Source organism: Narcine bancroftii, chromosome 4 (assembly GCF_036971445.1).
Source record: "Narcine bancroftii isolate sNarBan1 chromosome 4, sNarBan1.hap1, whole genome shotgun sequence".
Lineage (NCBI taxonomy): Eukaryota > Metazoa > Chordata > Chondrichthyes > Torpediniformes > Narcinidae > Narcine > Narcine bancroftii.
The window spans coordinates 17,596,235-17,614,393 of record NC_091472.1 but is presented as its reverse complement, the minus strand read 5'-3'; the positions used below and the strand labels follow the sequence as shown (position 1 = coordinate 17,614,393).

The following is an 18,159-nucleotide window of genomic DNA, read 5'->3' as shown; positions in this document are numbered from 1 at the left end:
CATTCTATAATTCAAGTTGTTCCTATTGGTGGGGAAGATAGAACTAGAGAATATAGCCTCAAAATTCAGGGTAGTAGATTCAGGTCAGAAATGAGGAGGAACAGATTTTCCCAGAGGTGGTGAATCTGAGACGTATAGCAGTCAAAATCAAAGAAAAATTAACTTTGAACGCCCTGTTGTCAAACACACAGAACCCAGGAACCCTCCCATGCCTAATACCTTTCATCTGGGAGGGAATACATCACAGGACCTACTCTGAGATATAGGCCAACTGAACGCAGCCGGAGACTGCAAATTGCTTGTTGACCTTCGCCTGTGACTCCTCTTTCCACCAGAAATTGCCAGCACCATCCTGAGACCAGATCTGGTACTCTGGTCCAGCTCTTGGCAGATTGCCTTCATTATTGAGCTGATGGTTCCTTGGGAGGATACTGTGGATGAGACGCATGAACGTAAAACACCTCATTATACTAATCTTGCCGCAGAAGTAGAAGAGCAAGGCTGGAAAGTGAGGGAGCGCCCGGTTGAAGTTGGTTTTAATTTTTTTAATTTCAAAATTTAAATTTAGACATGCAGCACAGTAATGAGCCATTTGGACCCATGAGTCCTTGCTGCCCAATTTACACCCAATTCATGTACACCCTTGGTACATTTCGAATGATGGGAGGAAACCAGAGTCGCCGGGGAAAACTCGCGCTGACACGGGGGAGAACGTACAAATTCCTTGCAGACAGTGCTGGATTCGAACCCCAGTCCTGATCACTGGCACTGTAAAGGTGAGGCGCTAACCGCTACGCCAAAATCTGTGACCGAGCTTCTGAGGGAAGCAGGAATCACAGGGCAGACCCTCAGAAAGGCAATGAAACCCCTTCCAACTCAGCTTAAACGAGCGGTCACTAGCTCTGGCTGAAAAGGAGGGCTCCTGTCTGGGCTCCAAATGACCACTAGGAGGAATGGATATGAGGCACACGCCCAGGTCTGATCAGCCTGTGGTGGGCCTGCCTTTGTTTAAAAGGCCAAAACAAATGAAGATGTGTCCGATGCCTCGTGGTCATCCTCCATTACTGTAATTGAGGCAACTGACTGTACTAACTCTGTGAGAGAATATCATTCTAACCAATGCTGCAACGTCAGGGATTGTAAAACCTAGACCTATAAATCAACAAGATTCTTTGTAGAAGGAGGCCATTTGACCCACCGAATCTGTGCTGTCATCAATCCTTTCCTCCCACATTTCCCTGCGAACTATTCTCTCTCATTTCCCATCAGCTCCACTGTGACAGCACATCCAGAATTTATAGTCACTAATTATACTGGACAACAATTTTTTTTCAAAAGGTTTATTTCTTGAAAAGAAATCAGGGGAAACCAAGTGCGAATAGAGAAAAGGAATTTTCAAGGAAATCATTAAAAAAATGGTTTTATCTAAATAACGGTACATGATACGAAAATGTTTGGGTGATTTTCATGATCTGCAGCCCAAAATCCATAGAATACAACCAACAATGTTCAGGAAGCAAAATCGTTCTCGTCTTCACTGTGTTATCTACTGACCCTTGTGGAGGTAAGGCACTTTTTCTTTTAGATTAGTATTGATTAATTAATCAAATAATTAACATAATAATTAATTAACCAAAATATTAATACATAAATACAACTTGGTTAATGCTTATGCTGGGACATTAGCAAATAGCTTGAAATTCCTTAGCCCTGACCAAGGACAGCAGAGACTCTGGAATGTGGGTTGTCTTGGTAATGGCGATCTGACTTGTTGAATTTCTGTCAACTTCATTTCTCTCTGCAGTCATGTGATTTTCAGGAATTGGGGAATTGAAACTGCGTCTGTGTGATTGGTCCACTGTATGGTGTGTCATTTAGAGGGACATTGCATAACTTAATGCTGATGGGATCATTGTTGCTTTCAGGAAGGTGACTGTTTTGAGATTGGTTAATGTCCAAAAGCTTTGGACAATTTAAACCCATGTTGCAGGAGCCAAATGTGCTCTACTTACCTTTGTTGAGTTGGTTGTGGGCATCAGTGAGGTCTGAAGGTTGCCATGTCCACCTGCTGCCATGGTTTCTGTGCCTGTTTCCGTCGTCTCTGCCCTTTTCCAGTGCCATGTTGTGCTATTCTCCTCGGATGGCTGCCTCTTGCGCGGGGGTTTTGCGTACTGGGCATGGTTGGCACATGTGCAGGGGGTTGCACGACTTGTGAAATTTATTAACCCTCATTGAACAATATGGCAGTATCGAGATTAGGAGAATGAGTTGGGCTCGCATATTTTCTGTTACAACAGATTAAACATTCGTTATTATAGATCGTTCATCACAGACGTCCTTGTAATAGATCATTTCCACATAGACATTACTACTTCAAGTATTCCGACTACATTATAATAAATCATCACCAACTCTTCATGTTCATCAATAAACCATTAAAAAACTCATCTGGACTTAGTAGTGGATTATATCGAAATGCATCACAGTAAAGAGGCCCACCTACACTTAGTCAACAGAAAATTTATTTGGAACATTTGGAGGGGAAACAATTGGTTTGGCAAGAAACTGAACACAATATGGCAACCATGTTGGAAATGCTGAGAGCGGGCTGCTGACAGCAATTGGCCTCCATTGGTCCGAGTTTCAGCCACAGAAGGGTCCAGAGCTGCACATGCTAGAGCAGAACGTCCTTTAGACACGTTGGTGGTGCCGTTTCCTGAGAAATAGCGATATTATTGACTGCAGCCACAATGGAAACTCACTTGTTGACAGCAGCGCATCACAGCCATCTAGAAGTGGTAGGATTATGTTTGTGGACTCCTTCTGTGTATTTATACAGTTTGGAAGTGTTGCCACTTGTCCATTGGGGATGGTTAAGTTTGTGCTTGGTGCTCGAGCTCGGAGGACGGTTGGATGGAGACGCTTAAAATGGCTGCCGCCACCGCTGCTGAGGAACGATTAAAACCACTGCATGACTGAATTTAAAGTCAGAAACGGCTGAAGGTTTGTCACAAAATAGTGGTGAAGAGGTTGAAGAGAAAAAGGATGTACAATTCCAACTGGAGAAAGAGTCAAGTCTTAAAGCATCATTGAGACATGCAGGATGAAATCCAACCAGGCGACAGTGGGTCAAATGTTGGAAGCAGGAGAAGCAAACAAAGCCCTTCTGGACCAAGCTCAGACTGAAGTGGCGGCTCCCGTTACACAATGAAGATAAATATGCCTTAGAAGAACAATAGGAAAAGCAGGAGGAGCAGTTAAGGAGGAAAGAAGACTGGCGAAGGAGGGAAAAGGGACACCCGGAGGAGAGGCGAAGGAGGGAAAAGGGGCACCCGGAGGAGTGGCGAAGGAGGGAAAAGGGGCACCCGGAGGAGTGGCGAAGGAGGGAAAAGGGGCACCCGGAGGAGTGGCGAAGGAGGGAAAAGGGGCACCCGGAGGAGTGGCGAAGGAGGGAAAAGGGGCACCCGGAGGAGTGGCGGAGGGAAAAGGGGCACCCGGAGGAGTGGCGAAGGAGGGAAAAGGGGCACCCGGAGGAGTGGCGGAGGGAAAAGGGGCACCCGGAGGAGTGGCGAAGGAGGGAAAAGGGGCACCCGGAGGAGTGGTGAAGGAGGGAAAAGGGGCACCCGGAGGAGTGGCGAAGGAGGGAAAAGGGGCACCCGGAGGAGTAGCAAAGGAGGGAAAAGGGACACCCGGAGGAGTGGCGAAGGAGGGAAAAGGGGCACCCGGAGGAGTGGAGAAGGAGGGGAAAGGGGCACCCGGAGGAGTGGCGAAGGAGGGAAAAGGGGCACCCAGAGGAGTGGAGAAGAATGGGAAAGGGGCACCCGGCGGAGTGGAGAAGGAGGGGAAAAGAGCACCCGGAGGAGTGGTTCACCAGTGCAAACAAGCACCAGTGGTTCACAACTGCAAACAGAGCTGCGGCTCGGGTCCGGTCTATCGCCGCAGCTCTCTTGACCCTCCAGTCAAGCATTAGAAATCCGGGTGAACGTGCACATCTCCAGCTAAATCACTTGCTACAAGCAATGGGGAACAGAGCAAGATATTCTCAGTCATGGAAAGGCAAAGTTAAATCACTGCATCATTAATTCAGCTACAGTGTTTCATGCCCAAGAAGTAGGTGAGCCTTTTCAGTACCCAGCGTTCACTAAATCCTTTCAACAAAATAGTAAAAGCAAGAAGAAAAACCACAGAGATTGTCTCTACAGTGCACAAGTGGACAGGCCAAGGGAACTTGTAAGAAGTTGGCTTCAGATAGAGGATTCACAACGGCTACATCTTTACTACTGGACCATTTTGGCAATGAGCATAAAATTGCTACAGCTTATATAGAGAAAGCTCTTTCATGGCCATCGATAAAACTGGAAGACACAGTGGGTGGACAAGCATGCACCCTCTTTCTAAGAGGATGTTGTAATGCCAAGGAAGATATCGACTACATGCATGAGCTTGACATGCCGGTTAATATGTTAGTCATCATGAGGAAGTTGCCCTCCCGGCTGAGGGACAGGTGGAGGACTGTGGTCTGCAAATTCCAGGAAAAACTGTTATATGGCACACACATACACACACACACACACACACACACACACACACACACACTCTCTCTCTCTCTCTCTCTCTCTCTCTCTCTATATATATATATAAAATATATTACATACATATACCCAAAATAATTAGAAAGGTTACCTTTAAGGATATATATAACATATAACAGTTTATGGCATGGAAACAGGCCATCTCGGCCCTTCAAGTCCATGCTGGTAACAGGGAACGTTATCCCAGTGCTCCGACAGGGTGGCATCTCAAACAAAGAGTTCGCAACCCATGGTGAATCTGTACCTTGTTACCCTGATATTCTGTACAACGAGCTGACGGGGGCAGCACATGGACTGCAGATACTGGAATCTTCATACAAACAATGAGAAGCTGGAGTGACTCAGGCAGCATTCACAGAGAGAAACAGATCACCACAGAGCCGATATTTGGAGAGATCAAGGGCACTCCAAAAGTGAGCAAAGCAGGAAGGAGGTCCACGTCACAGCCTCATCCAAGATTAAAAGGAAGTCCCTTTGCTACCACGGTGATAGTTGCAGATAAGGAACGTGATAATGGAGAGTTTCCCTGCTGTGAAGAGCTGCTGGTTCAGTGGAGGTGGACATGCTTTGGAGATGCGTCCATGGTTGGAAAAGAGGACACAAAGTGAGAAAATCGCTTTCCTAAAAGAAAATGGAGTATGTTTTGTCTGTCTGTGTAAAGGACTCAGCTGCAACATATGCAGTTTAAAGCAGCCCAGAACGCTGCATGCCCACCAAAGAAAGAAGGACATGGAAAAGGAGCAAGCAGGAAGAAAGGAAGCAGCTGAAAACAGTGTGGTAGGCTCTGTTCTGACAAGTGGTCTTACTGGGGCCAGTGGGGATAACTGCAAACTCTCAATAGAGCCTGTACAAGTCAAGGCCAGGAAGGGGAATGCAACAGTGCACACTTGTACATTTCTTGACCCTGGTAGCACTGCATCATTTTGCACAGTGGGGCTAATGAATAAGCTTAATCTTCAGGGAAGAAGGTCAAGGATTCTATTAAGTACTATGGGTCAAAGGAATTTCGTTGAAACCAGCATTGTTTCAGGCTTAGAGGTCACTGGACTGGACAGCAGGTATTTTGGTGATCTCCCAGGCATACACACTCAGAAGGCTACGTCTGTGCACAAAGGAAACATCCAATATCAAAACAATATCGATTGGCGGTCTCATCTGAGGAATGTTCATCTACCTGAAATTGGCTCTGAGATAGGCTTGCTGATTGTCTCAAAGGCTCTGGAATTATTAGATGGAATATGGAGTGTGGGAGACGGACCTTACGCTGTCAAAACCATGCTTGGTTGGACAACGCGTGGACCACTAGGAAGAAGAAAAAAATGACAATGGTCAGGAGCCGTCAGTGACAAGCGTCAACAGGATATCAGTTGTGTAACCTGATGAGCTGCGGGAACAGCAGTTCAGGACTGACTTTCTTGAGGGCCTCAGTGGCGACCAAGAACCTTCCAAAGAAGACAAGCAATTCTTGGATTTAGCCTCAGAATCTGCCAAGCCAGTCGATGGCCATCATTGCACTGGGTTACCTTTAAAGAAAAGATAAATATGCATACCTGAAACAGAAAGAACAAAAGGAAATAAAAGACAGAAAATAGATGTTCCTTCTGTTTCTGTCGAGATTGATTCAGATCCTTCTGGAGAGCCTCGGTTCAGAGCACGTGTTAAGGTAAAGTCAACACTGTAAAGACTGTAAATAATTAATCCGCTTCTGAAGAAAACAAAGGAGATCAATGTGAAAATAATGAAAACCGTGCTGACAAAAATAAATCAAAAGCAACTAAACCGGCACTGAAAGAACTATTTTCAACAGAAATGGATGAAAATGAAGTATGAGAAGATGCTGCAAATACTGCTGGTGACTTTTCCTGTGATCCTAAAACAAATGACTGAGAACAAATCTGAAAGTTGCTTCTTTCACCTAGAGGATCTAAAGAGGCCGATGAAAAAAAACTCGCAGTGTGCTACAAAACTAGTGACACCGAAAGTTGAACTGATAGAATAAAGAAGCAGTTGGCTGTAAAACTGGTGCAACTGCCTTCAGAGCACAAAATGTTAAAAAAGGACTTGGAAATATTGGATATTCACCAAAACAGAAAACCAGAAAGATTTTGAAATTTGTACTTGGAAACAAAGCTGATTTTCAGAAAAATGGGAATGAATCTAATGATTCTTCAGTTCTGAAAGTGATCAAGGGAAAAAGGCCAAAGAGCAGTTGATAAGAATGGGGATTTAATTTTATATAGAATTCGCAAAGCCAGAGAGCGGAAGACTAATTGCTGAAGAAATGAATGCAGTTATTGAGGAAAGGCTTCAGCCTTTTCAAGATGCATACAGTTGGAGGAGGAGGAGATTCATCTTTTGAAAGAGAACAAGTCATTAGTTTATACAGAAAACAAACAATAATGTACCTTGAAGGCCCAGCTAATAACGATGTAGAAAGGAAGAGGTCATTGGATTTCAGAAGCAGGATGAAGAAATTCAGACTCTTTGAGTTTACTACAGCAGGGCTGAAAGCAGAAGTACCAATGCATCACATGACCCTCTCACTCCAAGTCCAGTTACTAATTTCTCTGAAGATTACTTTCCTATTGAAAGAATCTAATAAAAAGCTTCAAAGTAAATGAGACTGAATTTGAGGTGTAAGGTAAAACATCATGAGATGGGAATGTGTAAGGAGTTACCCTGTACAGGGCTGTAACAAGATGTGAATGCATCCTTGTACTTACAAGATAAGAGAGACATTGATGGATTGAGAGGCAGGAAGCTAGCAGGGAAAGGATAGCAACAGTTTTAGTCATTGGACAAGTAATGATATGATGATCTTCTAAGCACGTATCCAAGGGTATAAAAAATCACCATTTTGCTGATAACGGCAGAATGCATTCTCCGACTAACATGGTTAGTCGCAAGTGTTACAATCCGGTAATAAAGAACAAAGAACCCTGATTTCGACTCAGTCTGGTGTTTGTCTCACTCATTCATGAACAAAGCAGACCTAACAGAGGTCACAAAATTGGATCTGGAACTGCAGGAAAAGGCAATAGAAGCCAGAGTGGATAAAAAGGCTGCAGTTCTAGTTGAAGAGATTGGTAGGAGCCGTAAGTGGAGTCAGTCTGCTTCTTTACAGAAGGATTCTACAAATGCCATGGATGTTGATGAGTTTGAAGAACCAGAGTCATTTGAATCTTACCTTATCTATGACCAACCATAGAAAAGAAAGAAAAAGATGGGCAAACCTTTTGCTGGGAAGGTTAAAGAGACTCATCCATTAAAATCAAGAGGATCAGATAAACCTCCTTCAAAATCTGTTTCTAGGAGCTGAAACTCTTCTAATGAGGAGCAGAATCCTGAAGAAAAGAAGAAAGCCAAATGACATGCTGAACACATGCCTCATGTTAAATGCAAAAGGAGGATGATTGATATGGTACCGGTTGTAGAGCTCGTCGAAAGAATCAAAGACTTGTTGATCCAGACCAAGGCTTTTATTAGCAAAAGACAGGAGCTCTTCACAGGTGGCCGACCAGTCCGGAATGATCCGACCTGGCTAGGGACACAACCCTTTAAGGCCCAGACAATAGGCGTGGCTTAGCTCTCAGCCAATCGCTGTAAGCACTAGATACTGTAACTATATACACTATATACATTGGTGATAGATCTGTACTATCACACCGGTCTTGCCAGACATTCAACTGCTGCTTGTCCAGCCTCACTACAGACCTATCCTTCCATGAATTTTACACCATTATCACCACCCAAAGGGAAAGCTGTGCCTATTCTCTCCGAGTAAGATCTGAGGTTTACTGGTCGCCGTTTTAACTTACAGCAGCAAGTGTATTCTGGATCAAAGATTGTTCATGATGTCATTATTTGAACAGTGCATTCGCTTCAAAGTAACGTGGGCTCTATTCACAAAGTCGGAGGAGTGCCAATTGAAATCTTAGAGCCTATATTGGAGCGGTGTACCGCTGATCAGCTATATCCGATTGAAAACTGCTGACTGGTGTTTGTTGAAGAAACTGATCATTTGTGATTAAGATACTCTTAGAAAGTCTTTAAAACTCAGTGCAGAAATGGTCTAATATCAGATGCAACAAAGTCTGTCTTCTACAGGAGACAGAGGAACTTTCCAAACTGACTTTTTGTTTCTTGGACCTTCCCTCTTGACCACTACACAGATTACTGCTCCAGAGAGGTGGTAAAGATCACTCTTTTTCAAGGCTATGTGTTGGTAACCTCTGGCCTTATGAAGAATGAAAAAGATCGACATAATATTGGAATGCACTGTGTTTCATTGTTATTTATAATTGTGCAATTATTATTTGAGACATTGTGTCTCATACTAGAGGTGGTATTGTAGGAGCCAAGTGTGTTCTACTTACCTTTGTTGGGTTGGTTGTAGGCATTGGCGGCGTCCTGGGGTCCGAAGGGTGTGACGTCCGGCTGCTGCCCATCGTTTCTGTGACTGTTTCCGTCAACGCTGCCCTTTTCCAGCAACATGTCGCATCCACGCGTGCACTATTCTCTTCAGACAGTTGGCACATGTACGGGGGAGGGGGGGATTGCGCGAGTTTGGGGAGTTCATTAACCAACATTGAAGAATAGGTGATATAGAGACAAGAAGGGCAAGGTGGGCTCGTATATTTTCTGTTGACCATTATGCTACCATAGATTAAGCGTTCGTTATTATAGATCATTTGTCCCAGACGTCATTGTAATAGATCATGTCCAGATAGACATGACTACTTGGAATATTCAGATTACATTATAATAAATTGTTTCAAGTCTTTGTGTTCATCAATAAACAAGTAAAAAACTCATCTGGACTTAGTGGTGGATTATATCAAAATGCGTCACAGTAAAGAGGCTCCAAACGGCCTTTATGGATAATAGTCGCTACACATGACTTCGTATGTTCAGAAGGCTCCTGGATCCTCTGTGGAGGTGATGGACCCTCCCACAGGCCTGTAGAACAAATAGTGGGAATTGACTAAAGAAAATTTTGAGTTCTTCATTCGACAGGAGAGTAAACTATTGATTTGGATCTCACCCCAGAAATTGGATCAAGGATTCACACTGATCCTCCACACCCTCAGGTCATTGAGATGTAGGAATAAATTGGAGCACGGTGGAAAACTTGCAAATTGTCCACAGACAGGGTCGGAAGTCAGGATTAAACCTCTGTGGCTGTGAGAGATCAGTGTTACTTGCTCCACTGCTGTTTTTGGTTAATGGTCCATTGGAAATCTGTCAGAGAGTTGCATTATCAGGCCGGCCATCTTTCAATTGAGAAGCTGACGGCACAGTTTAGCACAGCAGTTCGCACGAGGCTGTTACAGCGCCAGCAACCTGCGTTCGAATCCGGACCTGTCTGTAAGGAGTTTGAACGTTCTCCCCGTGACCTCAAGGGTTTCCTCCGGGTGCTCTGTTTTCTTCCACCCTTGTAAAATGTACGGTGAATTGGTGTATTTGGGGGTCACATTCTCACGGGCTGGAAAGGCCTGTTACCGTGCTGTACCTCTAAATATAAAAAAATTCAACCAATGACCCATCTGGTTCCTCAATACAAAAAGATCACAGATAACTAGATGACTTCTACCTGGTATCAAGGCCCATAGTTATCACATAGTGCACTTAATACTTTTAAATTTTAGATGTAAAGCATGGTAACAGGCCTTTCCAGTCATGAGCCAGTGCTGCCCAATGACACCCAATTGACCTAGAATCCCGGTATGTTTTGAAAGGTGGGAGGAAATTGGAGCACAAAGAGGAGATTCACACAAACCCTGGCCGATGGCGCTGTAATAGCGTTGTGCTAACCGCTACATTAACCCTGCCGCTCCTTTCTCCTGCTCCTGTAGGATCCTGCTGCCTGCAGGCTGGGTCTCTGCAGTCACTAAATAATTACATTTCAAGATTCAAGACACATAATTTGTTAATTTTTGCTTGCTGTAAAGGCACACCAAGAGGCGGCACAAGCCCGGCACTCCTGCCAGTGGGAGAAAGGGAAGCAACAGAGGGAGTCTCTTCAGAAACACCGAATGTCAATAGTGTTACTAGCCCAGAGGACTCCAAAACCCGGCAGCAATAGAAATTCACCAAGACAAATGGTTATTTATACAAAAGTTGTTTTTAATTTTCTTTAAACATAAAAACAAGATCAAACCTTAACTTATTACTATCAACTTAATCTAACTTAACCCTCTTCTAATTCTAAGTGCACGTGTATGTAATGTGTATATGTTCAAGAAAGTTATTTGATTCAGTCCAATCATTTACTTTTCACTGGTATCAGGCAATTTTTATACTTGTGCAGAGTTCAACATTTATGAATCTTCACCAGGCTCTGGTGCTTAAAGTTCAATGGTTCAGGAAGGTTCTTGTTGGTTTCAGAGAGAGATTCATTGCTTGTTAGACACCCACAAACTGATTTACTTCCATCATCCACTTCAGTGTCTTGCCAAAGAAACTTTCCGCATCATGGGTTTTCCAAATGGTTAACCTCTTCTTCCAGGTCACCACAGAGTTCCTCTTGTTTCCCTTAATTCAGGTGAAACACTCTAGCCAGCCATTTCCTCTTGAAAGGACCTCAAAGGTTTTTCAACAGGCTGAACTCAGAACTCACAACCCATCTTCAAAATGGGATTTTCAACAAGCTTACCAGCTTGCCATGTTGCAGACTCAAAAGCCACTGCAGAACTGAATTCTCTCTCTCCAAAGAATCTACACACTAACCCTCCCACAATCTATCTCTTTTAAAAACTTATAAAATATAATATAACCCATCACAATAGATTCATCTCCCTGTGCTCCTGCCCAAAAGTACTTGGGACAGGATGCAAGGATGAGCTGACCACTCCTTCTCTGACAGAACTTGCAATACGCAGGTCAGATCCCTACAGACCCAGAACCATTGGGAAGTGCAGTAAATGAAGCAACCTTGACGATCGCTCAGGGAGAGAAGGAAATCTGCATGTTTCCATAGAAATGATATCTTACCCATTCTACAAATGGGCAGTGAAGTTGGAACCCCACAGCTCTAATTGAAGAAATATGACTGCAGCACCACTTGATTTAATGGTTTTTGTTTCAGAGTGGAATCCAGACCTTTGTTTGACTTGTCATCTTCTCATGGTGATTCACTGGACAAGAAGATTTTTTCAAAAGTTTGGCTTCCTGAAAAGAATTGGGGATTATGATAGGCAACTTCAAGCCGAACACACAGATAATTTCAGATTTTCTGTATCACGTAGGAAATTGTAGAAACATTAAATTACCTTTTATTGAATTTAGCAGGTTTAATCGGATAATGATGCTGAGACATTGCGTTAGTTCAACTGACCTAAAAATGTTTTCCCACTGATTTTTATTTGTACTCAGCATCTGATGCCTCGCATGTCAGTATCCAATAATATTTGCCCGGATTCCAGTTGCCCTGATACTGCTTTTTCATGGTTGCAATGTCCTGGTGAAGCTTTTCACTGACTGTAGCAAGATCAGCAGGGATGAAGTCCAAGTGCGAATGCAGAAGATGAATTTTCAATGAGATGTTGCCCTTCATAGTTTTAAAATAGGTCAGGAAATCACAAAAATAGGTTATATCAAAAAATATGGTATATGATAGGAAGATTTTAAGGTGATTTTTGTGATCAGCAATCCAAAATCCATAAAGTATACCCAAAAGTGTTCAGGAAGCAGAATCTTTGCCGTCCAATCTAACCTGACAATCTACTTGTGGTTATAGGCAACTTTGGGAAGTGAGTAAAAGCTCCTGACAGCCCTGAAGCTCGACTCTTCAGTGCTAGGAGTTAGGCTGACGGTCTATTCAGGTGTGGGTGCCCGATTTATGCTGCAGATCGACCCAATCTGTCATGGTTTTTGTTTCAGGTATGAACCTGCACCAGGAAACAGAGAACTCATAATGATTTATTTTTATTCATTTGTAACAATGGCTGTCCCGATTTGACAAAGTAGCAAGCGATCCTCTTGAATCACTGGAATCTTTGTGTCGGTATCCCTGCACTGCAGTTGGGCAGGGAGTTCCAGTGTTTAAAACCCAGCAATAATGAAGGACCATTTCCAAGCCATGACATGTGCTGCAGTCATACAAATCATTGGTTAGCTGAACTTGGAGCGTGGTGCAGTCTGGAGCCCACTCTATAGGAAGGTTGATATGAAGCGGGATATGGTGGTGAAAAGAATTCCCTGGAATGTTATCCAGGCAGGAGAGTTAAGTTATAAGGAGGGACTGGAAAGGATAGGTCTGTTTTCACTGGAATAAATGAGGAGTGACCTTCTTGAACTTTAAAACATTTTGCGGATCATAGATGGGAAGATGATCACAGTATTTTTCCCGGAGTAGGGGTAGAGGGCTCAAGTAAGAAGAGAAAGAGTTAAAGGGGATCTGGGTGCTGTTTTTCCACACAGACGGTGGTATTTTTTAATATATTGATATAGCGTGATAATAGGCCCTTCCAGCGCTGACCAGTGCCTGCGCTGTCCAAATACACCCATGTGCCATTAACCTTCTAAACCCTATGTCTTTGCAATGTGGGAGGAAATCGGAGCACCCAGAAAAAGACCCATGCGGATATGGGGAGAACGTACAAAGTCCTTACACGGCGTCTGCCTGCTTTTTGCTCACACCTTGACGAAGGGCTCAGACCTGAAACGTGCATTTTCCACTACAACCACAGCACCTGCAGACTTTCCTGTTGCACTCCTTACAGCGAATCTGGGTAACTGGTGCTGGAATAGTGTTGGGCTAACCACTGCACTAATCTTGCCACCCAATTTCAATGTTTAAAAGGCATTTGGATGGGAGAAGTTTAGAGGGGCATGGGTCAAATGCAGGAAAATGGGGTCAGTAGAGATCGGCAAGAGTAAAACATGGAAGTCTGCAGACACTGTGATTGAAGTAAAAGCACAATGCTGGAGAAACTCAGCAGGTCGAACAGTATACCTTATATAGTAAAGATACATAACCAATGTTTCAGGCTTGAGCCTGTCATCAAGATATAAGCAAAATGTAGGCAGGCGCTGAACAAAACTTTGGGGGGAGGAGGGACAGGGGAAGGAGCACAGGCCCAAAGGCAGGAGAATAAGGGAGGGAGGGTACACCAATAAATAGGGGAGCATGGCTCTTTGAATGGAGAGGCAAAGGGCGTTGCTCCTCCAATTTATGGGTGGCCTTGGTTTGACAGTACGAGATCATGGGCAGAAAGTCAGCACGGGAGTGGGGCGCAGAAGTGAAATGATTGGCCATTGGGAGATCCCTGTCATGAATGCGAAGGTGCTCAGTGTCCAGTCTCTCCGTCGTAGAGAAGGTCACAACAGGAGAACCGGATGCAGTAATGACTCCCACGGACACACAAGTGAAGGGTGGCTTCACTTGGAAGGACTGTTTGGGGCCCCGAAAGGTGGCAAAGAAGGAGATGTGGGCACAAGTGTGGCACTTGCTGCGGCCGCAGGGGAAGGTGCCAATGGGGCGATGAATGAGAACGATTAATAGGTGAGGGAGTCATGGAGGAAGCGGTCCCTACAGAAGGTGAAGAGGGAAGGAGAGGGGAAGATAAGTCTGGTGGTGGGATATTTTTTACAGTATAAATAGGCATGTTGGTCAGCATGTTGGATTTGGATCAAAGGGCCAGTTTCCATGCCTTATAACTCTATGTATCTAAGGTCAGAATGCTGTGTAACTTGCAGGGGAACCTACAAGTGATGGTGCTCGTGGTTCATTGAGGTAATTTTATTTCTACTATTGTTTTTGGTGCATTTAATGTCCCTGTGTGGCTGCAACAAGTCAGATCATTGGTGCATCCGTATATTATACTTCTGCACTGTAAAATCCCTGGTATCCGGCACCTATGGGGATTGGTAGATGCCAGATAAGTGAATTTTCTGGTTACTTGAGATTGCTTATTGCATGGTTGGTGAACTAATTGCAAGACGCACCAGTTTTATCTTCTGTATTTTTTACCTATTTACTTTCTGAGATTTTTTTTTGTCAGTTGCTTGAAGCTGCTGGTTCTTGAATTCCAGATAACAGAGGTTTTACTGTGTATAACAATAAACGCTCATATCTATAATCTAAAGCAACAAATGGTCAAGACTTTCAGAACACCTCAAAACCCAAATCCTCAGAACCCACACAACTCAAGGGCCACTGTGCCCCTCAGACAGTGAGACAGATGTGCAGGCAGTGGTGTGACTAAGGCAGACCCTGGCAGATGCATGGCAGGCAGTGAGACAGATGCGCCAAGACAGTGAAACAAGCATGACAGACAATGAGGCAGATGTGGTAAAGAGAGAGAGAGAGACAGACAGACAGATAGGTGCAGCAGAGAATTAAACAGGTGTGGCAGCGTGACAGGCATGTACAGACACACAGATATAGAGGACAATCCTGGCAGACAGTGGGACACGGTGGAGGGTGGTTTCTCGGTTCGGAGGCCTGTGGTCAATATTGTTGTCATCTCTGTTAGTAAGTTAGATGGGAACTTTGTGGAGTACACAAAAATTAGTGATATGGTGGAGAGTGAAGGAGGTTGCCTTAGGTTATCACAGGATCTAGTTGATCTAGGAAACTAGGCAAAGAAATGGCAGATGGAAGATAATTCAGACAAGTGCCAAGTGATAGATTTTGGGGAGAAGACCAGGGCAGGACTCGTACTGGGCACTGGGCAGTATTGTGGAACAGTTAGAGCAAGGGGCACAGAACTTCCTGAAAGTGACGATGCAGCCCTTAGGGCAGTATGGTTAGCACAGCTATTAGTGCAACACTGTTGCAGCGCCAGCGATCCTGGTTCGAATCCAGCACTGTCTGTTAGGAGTTTGTTCGATCTCCCTAAGTCTGCGTGGGTTTCCTCTCACCCTTCAAAATGCACAGGGTTGCAGGTTAATTAGGTATTTGGGCAACACAGGTTTGTGGACTGGAAGGGCCTGTTATTGTGCTGTAGGTCTAAATTTAATTGAAATTTTCTCGATAACACTGTACACTGCTAATTGATTTGATTGTTACACAACTGTTGTACTTGGCTGTGTGTTGACCTGCCTGGATCGCTCACTTTGGCTTGGTACACATGACAATAAACAATTCAATTGAACAGGAAGACAAAATGGTGATGCAGACATATGACACACTTGCCTTCACTGGGCAGGGCACTGAGCGCAAGAGTTGGGACATCATGTTACAATTGTATGGGATGTTGACTCTGGAATAATATGTTCAGCTCTTGTTGCCGTACTCAAGGAAAGATGTCATTTAGTAAGAGGTGGTGCAGAAATGATCCACAAGGATCAGGAAAGACTGGATAGGTTGAGACAGTTTCTCCTGGAGTGAAGGAGGCTGAGGGGTGACAGAGTTTTCTATAATTATAGATAAGGTGGATGTTCACAATCTTCTTCCCAAGGTCGGGAAGTCTAAAGCTGGAGGGGATAGGTTCAAGTTGAGAGGGGAGAGATGTCAAGGGAACCTGAGGGGCGTTTTTCACATGGAGAGTGGTGGGTACGAGCTGTCACAGGAGGTGGTGGAGGTGAGTAAATCTTAAATTAAATGTAGACCACGGTAACAGGCCCTTCCAGCCCATGCCGCCCAATTAGCCTGCGAGGAAACATATGCAGGTCATGGGGAGAACGTACAAACCCTTTACAGAAAATGTCAGATTCAACTCCGGGTTACTGACGCTGTAACTGAGCCTTTCATGGTACAAATAGGACTATCTCAGGATGGCATCTTGTTTGGCATTGAGTGGGGTCAAAGGGCTTGTCTTTACCCTGAATCTGCGGCAGACATTTGGACAGATGTGGCAGAGAGAGGCAGACACGGTAACTGAGAGACAAACATCAGTGTTGCCCCTTCTTTTGATATTCAGCAAGACTTCAGACCATCTTCTTTCAACAAGGCAGTGAGTATTTTTTTTAACAGGATGTAAAATATAATGTTTATTCACAATACCAGGCTACAATATTTGACTATCGTACACATTTTATACAAGGGGTTAGGTAAACAGCAAGCTTCCATTGTTCCGACAAGAGATGTCCAAGATTACAAAGCAAAGAAAATTAAGCCTTAAGATGTGAATTAGGCAACTGTACATAACAATGCATAAGTAGCATTTTTGTTAGCTTTTTATCGTGATGTGTAAATAAATTACAAAATACAAGCAACTTTATAAAACAAGAGCATCCTGAGTTCATAAATAAATTATACCCTTCATACATAACATGATAAAGAAGTGTTAGTTGGCAGCAGGTTCTGTGTAGACGAGAGAGAGGGAGAGAGGGAGAGAGGGAGAGAGTGAGAGAGGGAGAGAGTGAGAGAGGGAGAGAGTGAGAGAGGGAGAGAGTGAGAGAGGGAGAGAGTGAGAGAGGGAGAGAGTGAGAGAGGGAGAGAGAGAGAGGGAGAGAGAGAGGGAGAGAGAAAAAAACATGTACACATTTAGAGGTGGAACTGCTTTGAGCACCATTAAAGAGACAAATATCCGCAAAATATAATGAACAACTTTGGGAAAGACCACCTGGAGGTAAAGTTCTTCTCCGTCAGAATGTCCATCCTGCAACTCTCTGAAGGCCTGACTACCTCTGGGCAATGGGATACCTCCAGGACTGGGTATCAATGCCCTCTAGCAATGATTAGCTTTCTTCCAAACCCTGCTTGTTCTCTCAATTGTGTTCGTTGTGGAGCAAAACTGCAATAAAGCAATTGCTCCCCCACAGTAAAACCAATGAACCAGTGCGGATAAAATGGTGAGGAACCTCAGTGACCTGCACATCTGAGCTGCACATCTCTCCAATCCTGCTTTCTTAATTATACGCTTACCATCACCGACACTTTATTCTACAAAATAATTCTTTCTCTGCATTCCATTGCTGCATGAGGATATAGGCATTCGTAAATAGTGAGGTATTTTCACCATGACCTCGAGTTTTGCAGACTTCCTTGTTTCAGACAGCCAACATTTTGAATGGGAGCCTCTCTGGGATGGTGGGCAAGGTGGATTATGGGTACTGGGTGACCAGGGATGGTACATTTAACTTAATAATAATAGTTTACTGGGACTTGGCTTGAACTTATTTGGGCTGGGGTATGTCATAAAGGGCAGTGAGATAAAGATCTCCTAGGGGGAAGGAAGTGCGCGCCTTAACGACTGATTTGGGGTTGGACAGAAAACACTTGGAAAGAATAATGTGGAAAATAAACAGTTGCTTTTCATTTACAAGTGACAATTTGGTGCCCTATTTACTGCTTGTAAATGTAAATCCAATGAAATGGACTAGTTAGTGTTTGCAAATGCAGACTCTGAGGTCACACGGTACAGTCCATCAGGATTTGGCTGATGGGCATGAGTTTCCGCTTTTATGCGGGACACCGTGAGGGGTAGTTGCAGATGAGAGCAGGCTTGATCCCGAGGCCCTGACGCTGACTGAAGCCTTTAACTGAGAACTTACTGGCGGAGGACGGAGACAGGACAGATTTCCAGATACAGCCTACATAACAAGCTACATCCTGGCAAAACTGCTACTCTGGTGATACTTTTTGGCACACAAATTTGCCGGCGGTACAGAATGCGCG

The 18,159-nt window shown here is 44.1% G+C and overlaps 1 protein-coding gene across 4 annotated transcripts in view; it reads right to left on the bottom strand.

The window, feature by feature from the left end:
- Positions 1-313: 313 nt before the first annotated feature.
- The window catches only part of kif26ba (kinesin family member 26Ba), a 389,427-nt gene continuing 371,581 nt past the window's right edge, over positions 314-18,159 (bottom strand). For 3 of the 4 annotated variants that reach the window (XR_011355560.1, XR_011355561.1, XR_011355562.1), the window contains 2 exons: positions 2,013-2,285; positions 317-431 (listed from right to left, as the gene is read on the bottom strand). The gene's annotated coding sequence lies outside the window, so the exon portion shown is untranslated. Of the gene's footprint in view, positions 432-2,012; positions 2,286-18,159 lie in introns of all 4 variants that reach the window. The other variant, XR_011355563.1, reaches the window with a different exon arrangement.